At 49.1% G+C, this 14,175-nt stretch overlaps 2 long non-coding RNA genes across 3 annotated transcripts; one reads left to right on the top strand and one right to left on the bottom strand.

Annotated features, from left to right (window-relative positions):
• Positions 1-2,918: 2,918 nt before the first annotated feature.
• Positions 2,919-5,989, bottom strand: LOC142093068 (uncharacterized). Its single transcript, XR_012677291.1, has 3 exons — positions 5,073-5,989; positions 4,733-4,967; positions 2,919-4,382 (listed from the first exon to the last, which is right to left on the bottom strand). It is a non-coding gene; the product is annotated as an uncharacterized LOC142093068 (long non-coding RNA).
• A 3,222-nt stretch (positions 5,990-9,211) lies between these two features.
• Positions 9,212-12,093, top strand: LOC142093249 (uncharacterized). Of its 2 annotated transcripts, none has more exons than XR_012677351.1 (3): positions 9,212-9,749; positions 9,855-10,089; positions 10,447-12,093. It is a non-coding gene; the product is annotated as an uncharacterized LOC142093249 (long non-coding RNA). The 2 variants fall into 2 exon arrangements; XR_012677350.1 differs by having other exon boundaries at positions 9,855-10,600; positions 10,797-12,093.
• Positions 12,094-14,175: the final 2,082 nt, after the last annotated feature.

The following is a 14,175-nucleotide window of genomic DNA, read 5'->3' as shown; positions in this document are numbered from 1 at the left end:
CATCTGCATATGAAACTTCATCCCACTTCCCTTCCCTTCTTAAAAACAGCATCAATTGTAAGAGAGTATTGTAATCTATAGATCCATTGAATGGCCATTTAGCCTCACTTTCCAATTTATACAACGGCCACCATTGGTTACAATACTTAATGAGAGTCTTTTTACTTTCTGTCCCTCCAGTTCCAACAATATCCTTCCAATGGGCAAGCACACAGCCTAAGGGGCTTTTCTTCAAGATTTCCCTTTGAGTGTTACCCATTTCGTAACTCCCTCCTTATCCAATTCCCTCCTTCGTTTAAATATTCCCAGGGTTTGAGTCCAAACCACCGAAGAAGCGATCCCCTCTGTCTTGCTCCTTCATTAACATATAGAGACATTTACAATCTTTCAATCTTTCCATACATTACGCACACATAAAGACAAAGACATAATTGCCAGCCGCTCTCCTCGCGAAGGTCACAAAACAAAACTCTTGCACTCACTCCGCAGCTGCGCTGCGTCCCAAACACACAAATGGTTCTAACATAAAATACCCGGGCGTTTCATAGATAAAGCATACAACTCATATTCTGGCTGTTATCCCTCCAGCAGCTGCAAATATAAAAATAGCCCAACCGCAATTGCGGGGAGGTTCGCTTACCCTTCTCCTGCTTCTTATATACCAGTCATTAGCAGGTCCGTCCTGGTTCCCAACACTGGGATGCAGCGAAAACCTCGGATCCACTCGATCTACTCCCAAGATCGCTAGCGGCCGCTCTATCGGTCAGCGGATCCCCCTATTACCGTGCAGGGTACCCTCCTACCATACGGGGACTATGCTGCACGCCAGACGTCTCTGCGCGATTTACCAGCAGCCCCGGCCACGCGTACGACTTACAGGCCCCTCTCCTAAAACATACCTTTTCCTTTCCGCGGGCTCAGGAGGTTCTTATCTACTCCCAGGGTGAGCGGCTGGTAGTGGAGTCCCCTCCGAGGAAAGTGCTCGGGGCGCGCCCAGGGGCGTCCGCTTCTCAGCCGATCCCGCAGTGAAGCAAAGAAATCTCCTGCCTGGCTCGCCAAAACTGACTTGCGGAAAACAGACTCAGTTGTTCCTTGGCCTTTACCCAAATCACAGGGTTGGTTTCAACTGGCTTCGAACAAACTCCTGGTTCTTATCAGGAACTGTTGTTGCGATTCCTCCGCTGAGCCTTACAAAAATGTTGCAACTAATGTACTAAGTCATTTCGCCCATAGTTTCAATTCTTTAATCACTCATCCCTTCTCGTTCACCCTTTCACCCCCCCGAGTTTTATTTCCTGACGTCGTAGGGTCTGGAACATCCCCTGGGTCCGCCGGGGTCAGCTCTCCCAGCGGTGCCCCCTCCCAGGCCCTCGCGCACCCCCAGCCCGCTCGCCGGCAGGGCGGGGCGAGGAGCAGAACAGCCCCCGGCGCCGTGCAAGCGCTGCTCAGCAGGAACTCACGCAGCCCCGCGTCACCGACGCCGTTTTCAGCACAAACCCAAAACGCAGGAGGAGGGAGAGCGGGGTGGGAGTGGGGTGCGGGGGAGCGGGAGGGGGGTGCCAGAGTTTGGGCGGGGGGCAACGGGCAGGTTGGCGGGGCAGGCAGCACCCCAGGGGTCCGGGGCAGAGGGGTTACGGGGAGGCAGTGCGGAACACGGGGGGTGGGAGGAGGGAGAGGAGAGAGGAGGGCAGTGGGGGCACGAGGTAGGAGGGCAGGGGATACGGGGGCGCGTCACAGGGAAAACCTCGCACGGGGGGAAAAACCTCGCAGGGGAAAGGCGGGGCGGACACCGGGAGGGGCGGGGGGGGGACATGCGTGGGGGTGACGTACGCCAGGGGGTCCACCCGGGACCACCCACAAGCAGAAAACTCGCCTGGGATAACCCGCAACAGATAATCCGTTCCCGATGACCGAACCTCGCTGGATAACCACGAGCGATGCCCCTCAAGTGGCTGGTGTTTCACCCCAAATCTTCCCCAAATCGGGGGGTTGTTTGCTTTTCCATAATATCAAAATTGGGGTTTTTTCCTTTTCCAAAACATTCCACCATTTGGAGGTTTTTCAACGCTTTTTCACAACAAAAATTGGTGGTTTTTGCTTTTTTGTTTTGTGCGTGAAAATGGGGCTTTCTGACTGCCCAAATCCAGGCGGATTTGGCTTTCCCGGGAGCTCCAAGTTGGGTATTTTTCCCCCAAAATTGCGGGCTTTTTTTTTCCCACCGCTTGCAGGCCCCGAATTAGGGGTTTTGTGGTATTTTTATGCCACGGCAGCAGGTCCCGCTCTGCGTGCGCAGCCCTGCAGGGGAAAGTCCCTGTTGGGGGAACTGGCCCCCAATCAGGATGGGAAAAGGTGGAAAAGGAGAACAGGGAAGAGGCAGCTTTTGAAAGCGCTTTTATATCTTCAATAGAGAGGTGTTTCGGGGGGGGGGCGTGGGGTGTGTCGAGTTTTAAAATCCTTTCTATAAACAGGGTTTCTTTGCATTTTAAAAACCTTATTATCATAGACATTTACACTTAACGTATTTACACATATCTCTATATATATATTTAGTGAATATATTTATGTTTCACTTATATCCCCCTATTTCCCACTTATTATATATAATACCTGCTCAGACTATGGATCTGTTGACTTACATATTTTGAACACTTAAATGTCTTTATAGACTTCTCTATTTACACTTACATATATTTACACCTATATCTTTATAGACTTAGATTTTAGACTTAGATATCTATTTACACTTGTACATAATCTCTTAGATTACATATAAAGTCTATGTAGACTCTCTATGTAACACGTAGTAAGTGTAGATAGCAGTATCTATTCAGACTTTTTTCTATTTTAAATTCCTTCATGTATAAAATGTATCATCCTTTTTGCATTTGGAAGTTCTTTATTTTTTAATTTATAGAGACGTGAGTTATTTTTGTATTTTAAAACCCTATATACGTCTTTCGAATTTTTTTATACTCTAAAATCCTTTACATAATAGGGCAGATATAGGTTCTTATTTTGAAATCCTTTTGTACATATAAATTAATATTATTTTTCAATATATGTAACAAGGAGAGATTTTTTTCTATTTCGAGGCCTCACAGATATATTTACAGTTTTTAAAAATTTTTGAAACCCCCCCCATGAATTTTCAGGCAATTTGGGCTGTGACCCCCTTTGGGGGGGGGGAGAGGGGGGGACACGGACCCCCATGACCCCCCATTCCCCACTCACCTGCTCCTCCACGGCATCATCACCCCCGTGGTGATGCTGGGGTGCCCCAAATGACATCATCACCCCTCCAGGCCCCCCAACCCCCCCTTTTTATTCACCCCCCCAAAAAGACACAAAACGAGGGAAACGGCCCCAACCGGCAGCTCGTTACTTTAATAATACCATTTACGTATGTACGCACGCACCCCCGCCAAAAAGGGGGGCTCTGCTAGAAAGATAAAGGAGGGGCGGCCCCCCCAAACGCTTGCAGCCCCCCCCAGCCCCCGTCCCGCAGGCTGCCCGCCGGCCCCTTACCCTCAGCATGCCTAACGACCGGCAGGCAAACCTGGGCTGGGGGTCTCTCCTGAGCACCACGGGACGCTCACAGCGAGGCATCTGAAAAACAAAAATCCCAACTGGCATTTCAGCACGTTAAAAAAACAGCACCGAAGGCAACAGAGGAATTCGGTCAGGATAAGGGAGAGGGTAGCAGTCGAGCTAAAGGAGGGTGCCAGGCAAACGGGTCAGCTCGAAATACAACACGGCCTTTAAAAGCTCGAGCGATTCGAACGCTTAAAATCCACGTGAGGACTAATCGACGCGATTCTGAACACGTCCTTAGCAGAGAAGTAAACGCTCTCGCTGGTGTCGGAAAACGCCTCGTCCCTTCCTTACAGCACCGCTGCCGGGAGATAACCCCGTGAGGCTGCAGGACAAGGGCGCGCCGTAATCAGCATCTACGCTCACGGATCCGCCGCCACAGCTCCAGCCCTTGCGCTGCTGCTGCTGCTGCTGCGCATCTCGCTCGCTTGGCCGATAAAGCTGGAAGTGAAGTGTAAAACTTGGAAGAGTAAAATGAAAAAGAAAGAACAAATCTCAGCAATTCATTTTATGCTAAAAAGGCGTGCGCACACTTACATACGTACAATGAGAAGACTCATACTATAAAAATATTTGATTTTCCTTTTGCGTTAATTGAAATTGCGTAGCTGTGAATTCATACCGTTAAATTATCTACCCCCAAGCTACACAGCTATCGTTTGACCAGGGGTTTTGCGTGTGTGACATGACTAGGAGGGACGCCTGGCCAGCTGCGCCGAGACCGATGCTACCAAACTGCCGGGGAAACGCGCCGTCGAAAGCGAGACAGAAATAAAGTACTTCAGAGCACTCTGCCAAAAGATTGGGAAAAAAACCCGTAACGTTCAGCTGCCTCTCTTTTTAAACGTTTAGAGCAACTACCCAACTGCTTAAGTACACCTAATAAATTATACACTACAGCTATTTGGCAGTTGCAGTTTAAACAATGCAAGTCAGTTTGGAAATTAGACAATTTTAACTTTCTTTTTAAAATTTCATTTATGATAGAAAAATCAGTGAGATAAGAGATCTCCCATACGGTTTTACTTTTTTTTTTTGGGGGGGGGGGGGGGCAGGCGGTGGGGAATATCAAATCCCCGGTGCTGCAATACATAAGGCTACCAAAAAGGACTGGCAGGTTTGCTAATGCTGTTGGCTGTACCCAAGCGTGCAGAGGAACGCGTCTTTACGATCTCTCGACCGTTACACCCGAGAACCAAAGATCAGCCATACGTCGACTATTGGAAGATGTGCTGCGCTTGGGTCCTTGCAAGGAAATCGACTTACCCCTTTTTTTTTTCCAGAGAGAGCAAAAAGTCTCGTTGCGGATGACTTCTACTGCCAAGCACGTCATCGCTGAAGATCCATTCTGATGGGAAGTTCGTAAAAGGCAACTCCTTTGAATGAGAAAGATTTCCATTCTGGAAAATCTCTTTCCAACCAAAGTCAAAATTACGCGCTGCAGGTTAAGGAAAAAGGACGCGATAGTAGCAGTAACTCACCAAAAACACATCAGGACTCTCTGTCGCTAGTTACGAGGCTGCTACCGCTTCTCGGGAAAGCCTGGAAAACACACCGAAGCGACGCCGATTTGTCCCGTGTTGTCCACGCCTCTTCTTTGACCTTGATTGCTTTTAGCACAGATGCTAGTATCTCAGTAAGGTTTTCGAGTGCTCCTGTAAGGTATTTTAAACACTGACTGAAAAAGCATAAAGCTTTTATCATGAAAACAAAGCCTGTTTCTCCCGAACATCCGAACTCTTACAAACGGTTCCTTTCCTCTTCTAGTCCAACATTATTTTCACAGCACCCTTTAATAGCAAGCACACAGAAACAGAAGACTCTGCTTTCAGGAAGAGAAAATAGACGAAGGAAAACAAGCCTTGAATAGGTGTACCACGCTCCAGAACAGACCTTTATTTTTAGTATTTGTGTTAAAATATTTCATGTTAAAAAATCAGATAGAAGGAGAGCTGCCACATTCTTCGTGTTAACTGTAAAGTCCACACTACAAGCACCTTAGGAAAAATGCAGACACATATCACAGGCATACCTTGTACTTGCAGACCACTATGGATCCTTTCCATCTGCCTCGTACTTTCACGGCAGTTGACATTCTGCTGAGAGGAAAGGCAAAAAAAAAAAAACAAACACAAAAACACGTTTAGCACAAAGCTTCCTTTCTCACACACTTCCGCCCAGTGCCTGGAAACCAGCATACCCAACACTCAGCATCCAGTACCCCCACCCCCCAGCACCCAGTGCCCAGCACGCTGCACTTAGACATGGCCAGCACCCGGACATGCTCAGCACCCAGCAACACAGGGGCACAGAACCCAGCACCCCCAACTAACCTCACCCTAGCCGTGACCCTCATCAGGGCCAAGCTACGAAGCGGCCACCCTCCACATGGGCCTAAGCACTGAGGTAGCCACGAAACAAGGTTGATGCTGGCCCTCACCTTCCCTTGGCAGCCTCACCAACACCGGGACTCTATGTCTATTCGCTCGACTAAACTTTACCTAGCACTTACCCGCTCCAGACCCAAGCTGCGAAGCGGCCACACACTGAATGGGGCTCAGGCACAGAAGCAGCCAGGAATCAAGGTTCATGCTGGCCCTCACCTTCCCTTGGCAGCCCCTCCTCAGCCCCACCAACACCTGCTCCCTTCTCTATGGTCTCCCACCTAAACATCAACCTACATCTTACCTTCATCAGGTTCAGGGTCTAAAACGTCTACCGACTAGATGGCGCTCCAACACAGATGGAACCAAGATTGACTGACTGTTGAACTCGCCTGCCCTGGCAGCCCTTTGAAATCCCCACCAACACCGGGGCTCTCTGTCTGTTCTCCCACCTAACCTCAACCTAGCCCTGACCCTCATCGGAGCCAAGCTCCGAAGTGGCCACCCTCCACATGGGGCTTGGCACTGAAGTAGCCAGGAACCAAGACTGATGCTGGCCCTCATGATCTCTTGGCAGCACCTTCTCAGCCCCACCAACACTAGGGCTCTGATGAAGGTAAGATGTAGGTTGATGTTTAGGTGGGAGACCAAAGAGAAGGGAGCAGGGGTTGGTGGGGCTGTGGAGGGGCTGACAAGAGATCGTGAGGGCCAGCACCAGCCTTCATTCCTGGCCACGTCTGCCCCTGAGCCCCATGTGGAGGGTGGCCGCTTCGGAGCTTGACCCTGATGAGGGTCAGGGCTAGGTTGAGGTTAGGTGTTGGTGGGGCTGCCTAGGGACTGCAAACGCATTTTTCTCCCCAAGGAGAGGCTACGTTTAAAAGTTACTTAGTTTCCTCGCAAATGCATCGGTCAATAAAACGGAGTTATGATTATTAAAACCACACAAATGACACCAGTCTTACAGATCTGGACTATTTCTGAACACGTGTTCATCACGTGCAGATGTCATCGGGATACGGATCATCTGCACTTCGTGCTCTGATGAGACGATCAGCTGAGACAGGGACGAGCTCCAAAAGAAAAAAAACGTACAACGTCAAGGTTTTGTTTTGTTGTTGGTTTTTGTGGGCTTTTTGCGTTTGTGTTATTTTTTGGTTTGTGTTTTTTTTTTTTTTAAAAAAGAGTGCGAAGTTGACAGGTGGCAGCCTGCAGAGCTCTCTTGCTGCCTGACCTCTCTTTTTCTTCTCTGTCACTCCTCTTTCGTGGCTGTAATTTTCACTCGGGTAGTTTTAGAAGAGCGATTTAGTTCCTCGCCTGTGTAAATGTGCTGGTAATTCCTGCAAGGTAAAGTTCCTGCTTGAACTGGTAGCGAATAACTTGGCTACAAGTAGAATTTCTGAAGGAAGAACAACAACAGCAGGAAGCAAGTAGCGAGTTACCACAAATTTGTGTGTGTCAAACACATCAAAGTTTTATTGCCAAACATTGTTTGGCAATGTGTTCCAAATGGCTCGTTTTGGTAAGCATAAATTTTCAGGAAGTTCAGGGTTGTGTGTGGAAAAACGTGCCCCTCTGTCTAGGTGTCCTGCTACGTAAATAGCATCAGTCAGTAGCACATCCAGCGGCAGGGCTGTTGTTCCCTGCTCTCGATATTGCCGTAGTAGTGTTGTGATGTTTCGACCTAAGAGGCGGGTTTAGGAATGGAAGGAGAATGCCTGCGTTCTGTAAGGGCTACGAATGCCGACCCTTTTCTCTGCCTGCTGCTTTCCTGTGCGTGAGATGAAACTGTATTTTTTTTCTCCCTTGTTCCCGGTAGAAATATTTCTGAAGCTGTCGCTGCTGTGGGTTTGCAATTTGCGTTACTGCGTTTTTGTAGAGTTCTAGTCACGGATCGTTTCTGCCGCGGCAAAGTGTCAAGATACGGTTTTCAGTTTAAAGCTTCAGAAGCTGCATTCGCTGAAATCGGAGTAGGTGAAGCTGGTTGTTGTGGTTTAACCCGGCAGGCAGCTAAACACCACGCAGCTGCTCGCTCGCTCCCCTTGCCCCCAAAGTGGGGTGGGGGAGAGAATCGGAAAAAAAAGTGAAGTTCGTGGGGTGAGGTAAAGACAGTTTAATGGGACAGAACAGGAAGGGGAAACAATCATAACGATAAAAGAATATACAAAATAAGCGACGCACAATGCGATTGCTCACCGCCCGCCGACTGATGCCCAGCCGGTCCCCGAGCGGCAGTCGCCGCCGCCCGGCCAACTCCCCCAGCTTATGTACTGAGCGCGACGTCATATGGTATGGACTGTCCCTTTGGCCGGTTTGGGTCATCTGTCCTGGCTAAGGTCCCTCCCAGCTTCTCGCTGGCAGGGCATGAGAAGCTGAAAAGTCCCCGACTGGCGTAAGCGCTACTTAGCCACAACTAAAACATCAGCGTGTTATCCACGTTTTTCTCGTCCTAAATCTAAAACACAGCGCTATACCAGTTACCAGGAAGACAATTAACTCTATCCCAGCCGAAACCAGGACACTGGTCTTGCGCATGATCCTGCTGTGCTCGCAGGGGTGCTCAGTGGCTCCTCATCAAAACAGCGAGGTGTGTGTGGACGTCCGTAGGGTTGCGCTAGGGGTCTGGGGGCGTTATGTATTTTTGCTGTTGGAAGACGGAATAGAGCGTGTGCCTGTTAAATCTAATGATGGTCGAAGGTTGGGAGGGACCCTGAGCAGGTTTGGTGGCACAACTGCAGTTTTCAAAGATCTCGACTGTTTGGAGAAACGGCCTGGAAAAAAGGATTCCTCTTTTGCAGCGAGTTCGCGAGGACAGACGGGTCGCCGTACTCTTTAACAAAAATACTCAACTTGGGACGTATAGGGTGAGGAAATCGCGGCTCTACTTAGGCTTGAGAAAACGTACGTAGGTGTCTGTGCCTGTCACCTGCGCGTCTCTAGGCAGGTGAGTTCTAGCGAAACTAAAGCTGCCGATGAGCCAAAAAAAAAGGCACGGTTGTCTAAAACATGCAGAAGCTCTAGTGGCCTGTCTCAACAACTGCACCACAGATGATGCCAAATACTTTCTTCTCCACTCAGTTGTAGTCTTCACAGAAAAGGAAGCTTTGTGCTAAACGTGTTTTTGTGTTTGTTTTTTTTTTTTTTTTCCTTTCCTCTCAGCAGAATGTCAACTGCCGTGAAAGTACGAGGCAGATGGAAAGGATCCATAGTGGTCTGCAAGTACAAGGTATGCCTGTGATATGTGTCTGCATTTTTCCTAAGGTGCTTGTAGTGTGGACTTTACAGTTAACACGAAGAATGTGGCAGCTCTCCTTCTATCTGATTTTTTAACATGAAATATTTTAACACAAATACTAAAAATAAAGGTCTGTTCTGGAGCGTGGTACACCTATTCAAGGCTTGTTTTCCTTCGTCTATTTTCTCTTCCTGAAAGCAGAGTCTTCTGTTTCTGTGTGCTTGCTATTAAAGGGTGCTGTGAAAATAATGTTGGACTAGAAGAGGAAAGGAACCGTTTGTAAGAGTTCGGATGTTCGGGAGAAACAGGCTTTGTTTTCATGATAAAAGCTTTATGCTTTTTCAGTCAGTGTTTAAAATACCTTACAGGAGCACTCGAAAACCTTACTGAGATACTAGCATCTGTGCTAAAAGCAATCAAGGTCAAAGAAGAGGCGTGGACAACACGGGACAAATCGGCGTCGCTTCGGTGTGTTTTCCAGGCTTTCCCGAGAAGCGGTAGCAGCCTCGTAACTAGCGACAGAGAGTCCTGATGTGTTTTTGGTGAGTTACTGCTACTATCGCGTCCTTTTTCCTTAACCTGCAGCGCGTAATTTTGACTTTGGTTGGAAAGAGATTTTCCAGAATGGAAATCTTTCTCATTCAAAGGAGTTGCCTTTTACGAACTTCCCATCAGAATGGATCTTCAGCAATGACGTGCTTGGCAGTAGAAGTCATCCGCAACGAGACTTTTCGCTCTCTCTGGAAAAAAAAAAGGGGTAAGTCGATTTCCTTGCAAGGACCCAAGCGCAGCACATCTTCCAATAGTCGACGTATGGCTGATCTTTGGTTCTCGGGTGTAACGGTCGAGAGATCGTAAAGACGCGTTCCTCTGCACGCTTGGGTACAGCCAACAGCATTAGCAAACCTGCCAGTCCTTTTTGGTAGCCTTATGTATTGCAGCACCGGGGATTTGATATTCCCCACCGCCTGCCCCCCCCCCCCCCCCCCCCCCCCAAAAAAAAAGTAAAACCATATGGGAGATCTCTTATCTCACTGATTTTTCTATCATAAATGAAATTTTAAAAAGAAAGTTAAAATTGTCTAATTTCCAAACTGACTTGCATTGTTTAAACTGCAACTGCCAAATAGCTGTAGCGTATAATTTATTAGGTGTACTTAAGCAGTTGGGTAGTTGCTCTAAACGTTTAAAAAGAGAGGCAGCTGAACGTTACGGGTTTTTTTCCCAATCTTTTGGCAGAGTGCTCTGAAGTACTTTATTTCTGTCTCGCTTTCGACGGCGCGTTTCCCCGGCAGTTTGGTAGCATCGGTCTCGGCGCAGCTGGCCAGGCGTCCCTCCTAGTCATGTCACACACGCAAAACCCCTGGTCAAACGATAGCTGTGTAGCTTGGGGGTAGATAATTTAACGGTATGAATTCACAGCTACGCAATTTCAATTAACGCAAAAGGAAAATCAAATATTTTTATAGTATGAGTCTTCTCATTGTACGTATGTAAGTGTGCGCACGCCTTTTTAGCATAAAATGAATTGCTGAGATTTGTTCTTTCTTTTTCATTTTACTCTTCCAAGTTTTACACTTCACTTCCAGCTTTATCGGCCAAGCGAGCGAGATGCGCAGCAGCAGCAGCAGCAGCGCAAGGGCTGGAGCTGTGGCGGCGGATCCGTGAGCGTAGATGCTGATTACGGCGCGCCCTTGTCCTGCAGCCTCACGGGGTTATCTCCCGGCAGCGGTGCTGTAAGGAAGGGACGAGGCGTTTTCCGACACCAGCGAGAGCGTTTACTTCTCTGCTAAGGACGTGTTCAGAATCGCGTCGATTAGTCCTCACGTGGATTTTAAGCGTTCGAATCGCTCGAGCTTTTAAAGGCCGTGTTGTATTTCGAGCTGACCCGTTTGCCTGGCACCCTCCTTTAGCTCGACTGCTACCCTCTCCCTTATCCTGACCGAATTCCTCTGTTGCCTTCGGTGCTGTTTTTTTAACGTGCTGAAATGCCAGTTGGGATTTTTGTTTTTCAGATGCCTCGCTGTGAGCGTCCCGTGGTGCTCAGGAGAGACCCCCAGCCCAGGTTTGCCTGCCGGTCGTTAGGCGTGCTGAGGGTAAGGGGCCGGCGGGCAGCCTGCGGGACGGGGGCTGGGGGGGGCTGCAAGCGTTTGGGGGGGCCGCCCCTCCTTTATCTTTCTAGCAGAGCCCCCCTTTTTGGCGGGGGTGCGTGCGTACATACGTAAATGGTATTATTAAAGTAACGAGCTGCCGGTTGGGGCCGTTTCCCTCGTTTTGTGTCTTTTTGGGGGGGTGAATAAAAAGGGGGGGTTGGGGGGCCTGGAGGGGTGATGATGTCATTTGGGGCACCCCAGCATCACCACGGGGGTGATGATGCCGTGGAGGAGCAGGTGAGTGGGGAATGGGGGGTCATGGGGGTCCGTGTCCCCCCCTCTCCCCCCCCCCCCCAAAGGGGGTCACAGCCCAAATTGCCTGAAAATTCATGGGGGGGGTTTCAAAAATTTTTAAAAACTGTAAATATATCTGTGAGGCCTCGAAATAGAAAAAAATCTCTCCTTGTTACATATATTGAAAAATAATATTAATTTATATGTACAAAAGGATTTCAAAATAAGAACCTATATCTGCCCTATTATGTAAAGGATTTTAGAGTATAAAAAAATTCGAAAGACGTATATAGGGTTTTAAAATACAAAAATAACTCACGTCTCTATAAATTAAAAAATAAAGAACTTCCAAATGCAAAAAGGATGATACATTTTATACATGAAGGAATTTAAAATAGAAAAAAGTCTGAATAGATACCGCTATCTACACTTACTACGTGTTACATAGAGAGTCTACATAGACATTATATGTAATCTAAGAGATTATGTACAAGTGTAAATAGATATCTAAAATCTAAGTCTATAAAGATATAGGTGTAAATATATGTAAGTGTAAATAGAGAAGTCTATAAAGACATTTAAGTGTTCAAAATATGTAAGTCAACAGATCCATAGTCTGAGCAGGTATTATATATAATAAGTGGGAAATAGGGGGATATAAGTGAAACATAAATATATTCACTAAATATATATAGAGAGATATGTGTAAATACGTTAAGTGTAAATGTCTATGATAATAAGGTTTTTAAAATGCAAAGAAACCCCGTTTATAGAAAGGATTTTAAAACTCGACACACCCCACGCCCCCCCCCCCCCCCCCCCGCCCCCGAAACACCTCTCTATTGAAGATATAAAAGCGCTTTCAAAAGCTGCCTCTTCCCTGTTCTCCTTTTCCACCTTTTCCCATCCTGATTGGGGGCCAGTTCCCCCAACAGGGACTTTCCCCTGCAGGGCTGCGCACGCAGAGCGGGACCTGCTGCCGTGGCATAAAAATACCACAAAACCCCTAATTCGGGGCCTGCAAGCGGTGGGAAAAAAAAAGCCCGCAATTTTGGGGGAAAAATACCCAACTTGGAGCTCCCGGGAAAGCCAAATCCGCCTGGATTTGGGCAGTCAGAAAGCCCCATTTTCACGCACAAAACAAAAAAGCAAAAACCACCAATTTTTGTTGTGAAAAAGCGTTGAAAAACCTCCAAATGGTGGAATGTTTTGGAAAAGGAAAAAACCCCAATTTTGATATTATGGAAAAGCAAACAACCCCCCGATTTGGGGAAGATTTGGGGTGAAACACCAGCCACTTGAGGGGCATCGCTCGTGGTTATCCAGCGAGGTTCGGTCATCGGGAACGGATTATCTGTTGCGGGTTATCCCAGGCGAGTTTTCTGCTTGTGGGTGGTCCCGGGTGGACCCCCTGGCGTACGTCACCCCCACGCATGTCCCCCCCCGCCCCTCCCGGTGTCCGCCCCGCCTTTCCCCTGCGAGGTTTTTCCCCCCGTGCGAGGTTTTCCCTGTGACGCGCCCCCGTATCCCCTGCCCTCCTACCTCGTGCCCGCACTGCCCTCCTCTCTCCTCTCCCTCCTCCCACCCCCCGTGTTCCGCACTGCCTCCCCGTAACCCCTCTGCCCCGGACCCCTGGGGTGCTGCCTGCCCCGCCAACCTGCCCGTTGCCCCCCGCCCAAACTCTGGCATCCCCCTCCCGCTCCCCCGCACCCCACTCCCACCCCGCTCTCCCTCCTCCTGCGTTTTGGGTTTGTGCTGAAAACGGCGTCGGTGACGCGGGGCTGCGTGAGTTCCTGCTGAGCAGCGCTTGCACGGCGCCGGGGGCTGTTCTGCTCCTCGCCCCGCCCTGCCGGCGAGCGGGCTGGGGGTGCGCGAGGGCCTGGGAGGGGGCACCGCTGGGAGAGCTGACCCCGGCGGACCCAGGGGATGTTCCAGACCCTACGACGTCAGGAAATAAAACTCGGGGGGGTGAAAGGGTGAACGAGAAGGGATGAGTGATTAAAGAATTGAAACTATGGGCGAAATGACTTAGTACATTAGTTGCAACATTTTTGTAAGGCTCAGCGGAGGAATCGCAACAACAGTTCCTGATAAGAACCAGGAGTTTGTTCGAAGCCAGTTGAAACCAACCCTGTGATTTGGGTAAAGGCCAAGGAACAACTGAGTCTGTTTTCCGCAAGTCAGTTTTGGTGAGCCAGGCAGGAGATTTCTTTGCTTCACTGCGGGATCGGCTGAGAAGCGGACGCCCCTGGGCGCGCCCCGAGCACTTTCCTCGGAGGGGACTCCACTACCAGCCGCTCACCCTGGGAGTAGATAAGAACCTCCTGAGCCCGCGGAAAGGAAAAGGTATGTTTTAGGAGAGGGGCCTGTAAGTCGTACGCGTGGCCGGGGCTGCTGGTAAATCGCGCAGAGACGTCTGGCGTGCAGCATAGTCCCGGTATGGTAGGAGGGTACCCTGCACGGTAATAGGGGGATCCGCTGACCGATAGAGCGGCCGCTAGCGATCTTGGGAGTAGATCGAGTGGATCCGAGGTTTTCGCTGCATCCCAGTGTTGGGAACCAGGACGGACCTGCTAATGAC

Source organism: Calonectris borealis, chromosome 26 (assembly GCF_964195595.1).
Source record: "Calonectris borealis chromosome 26, bCalBor7.hap1.2, whole genome shotgun sequence".
NCBI classification, from domain to species: Eukaryota; Metazoa; Chordata; class Aves; order Procellariiformes; family Procellariidae; genus Calonectris; species Calonectris borealis.
The sequence above is the reverse complement of the archived record's forward strand: the minus strand, read 5'-3'. Positions and strand labels throughout refer to the sequence as shown.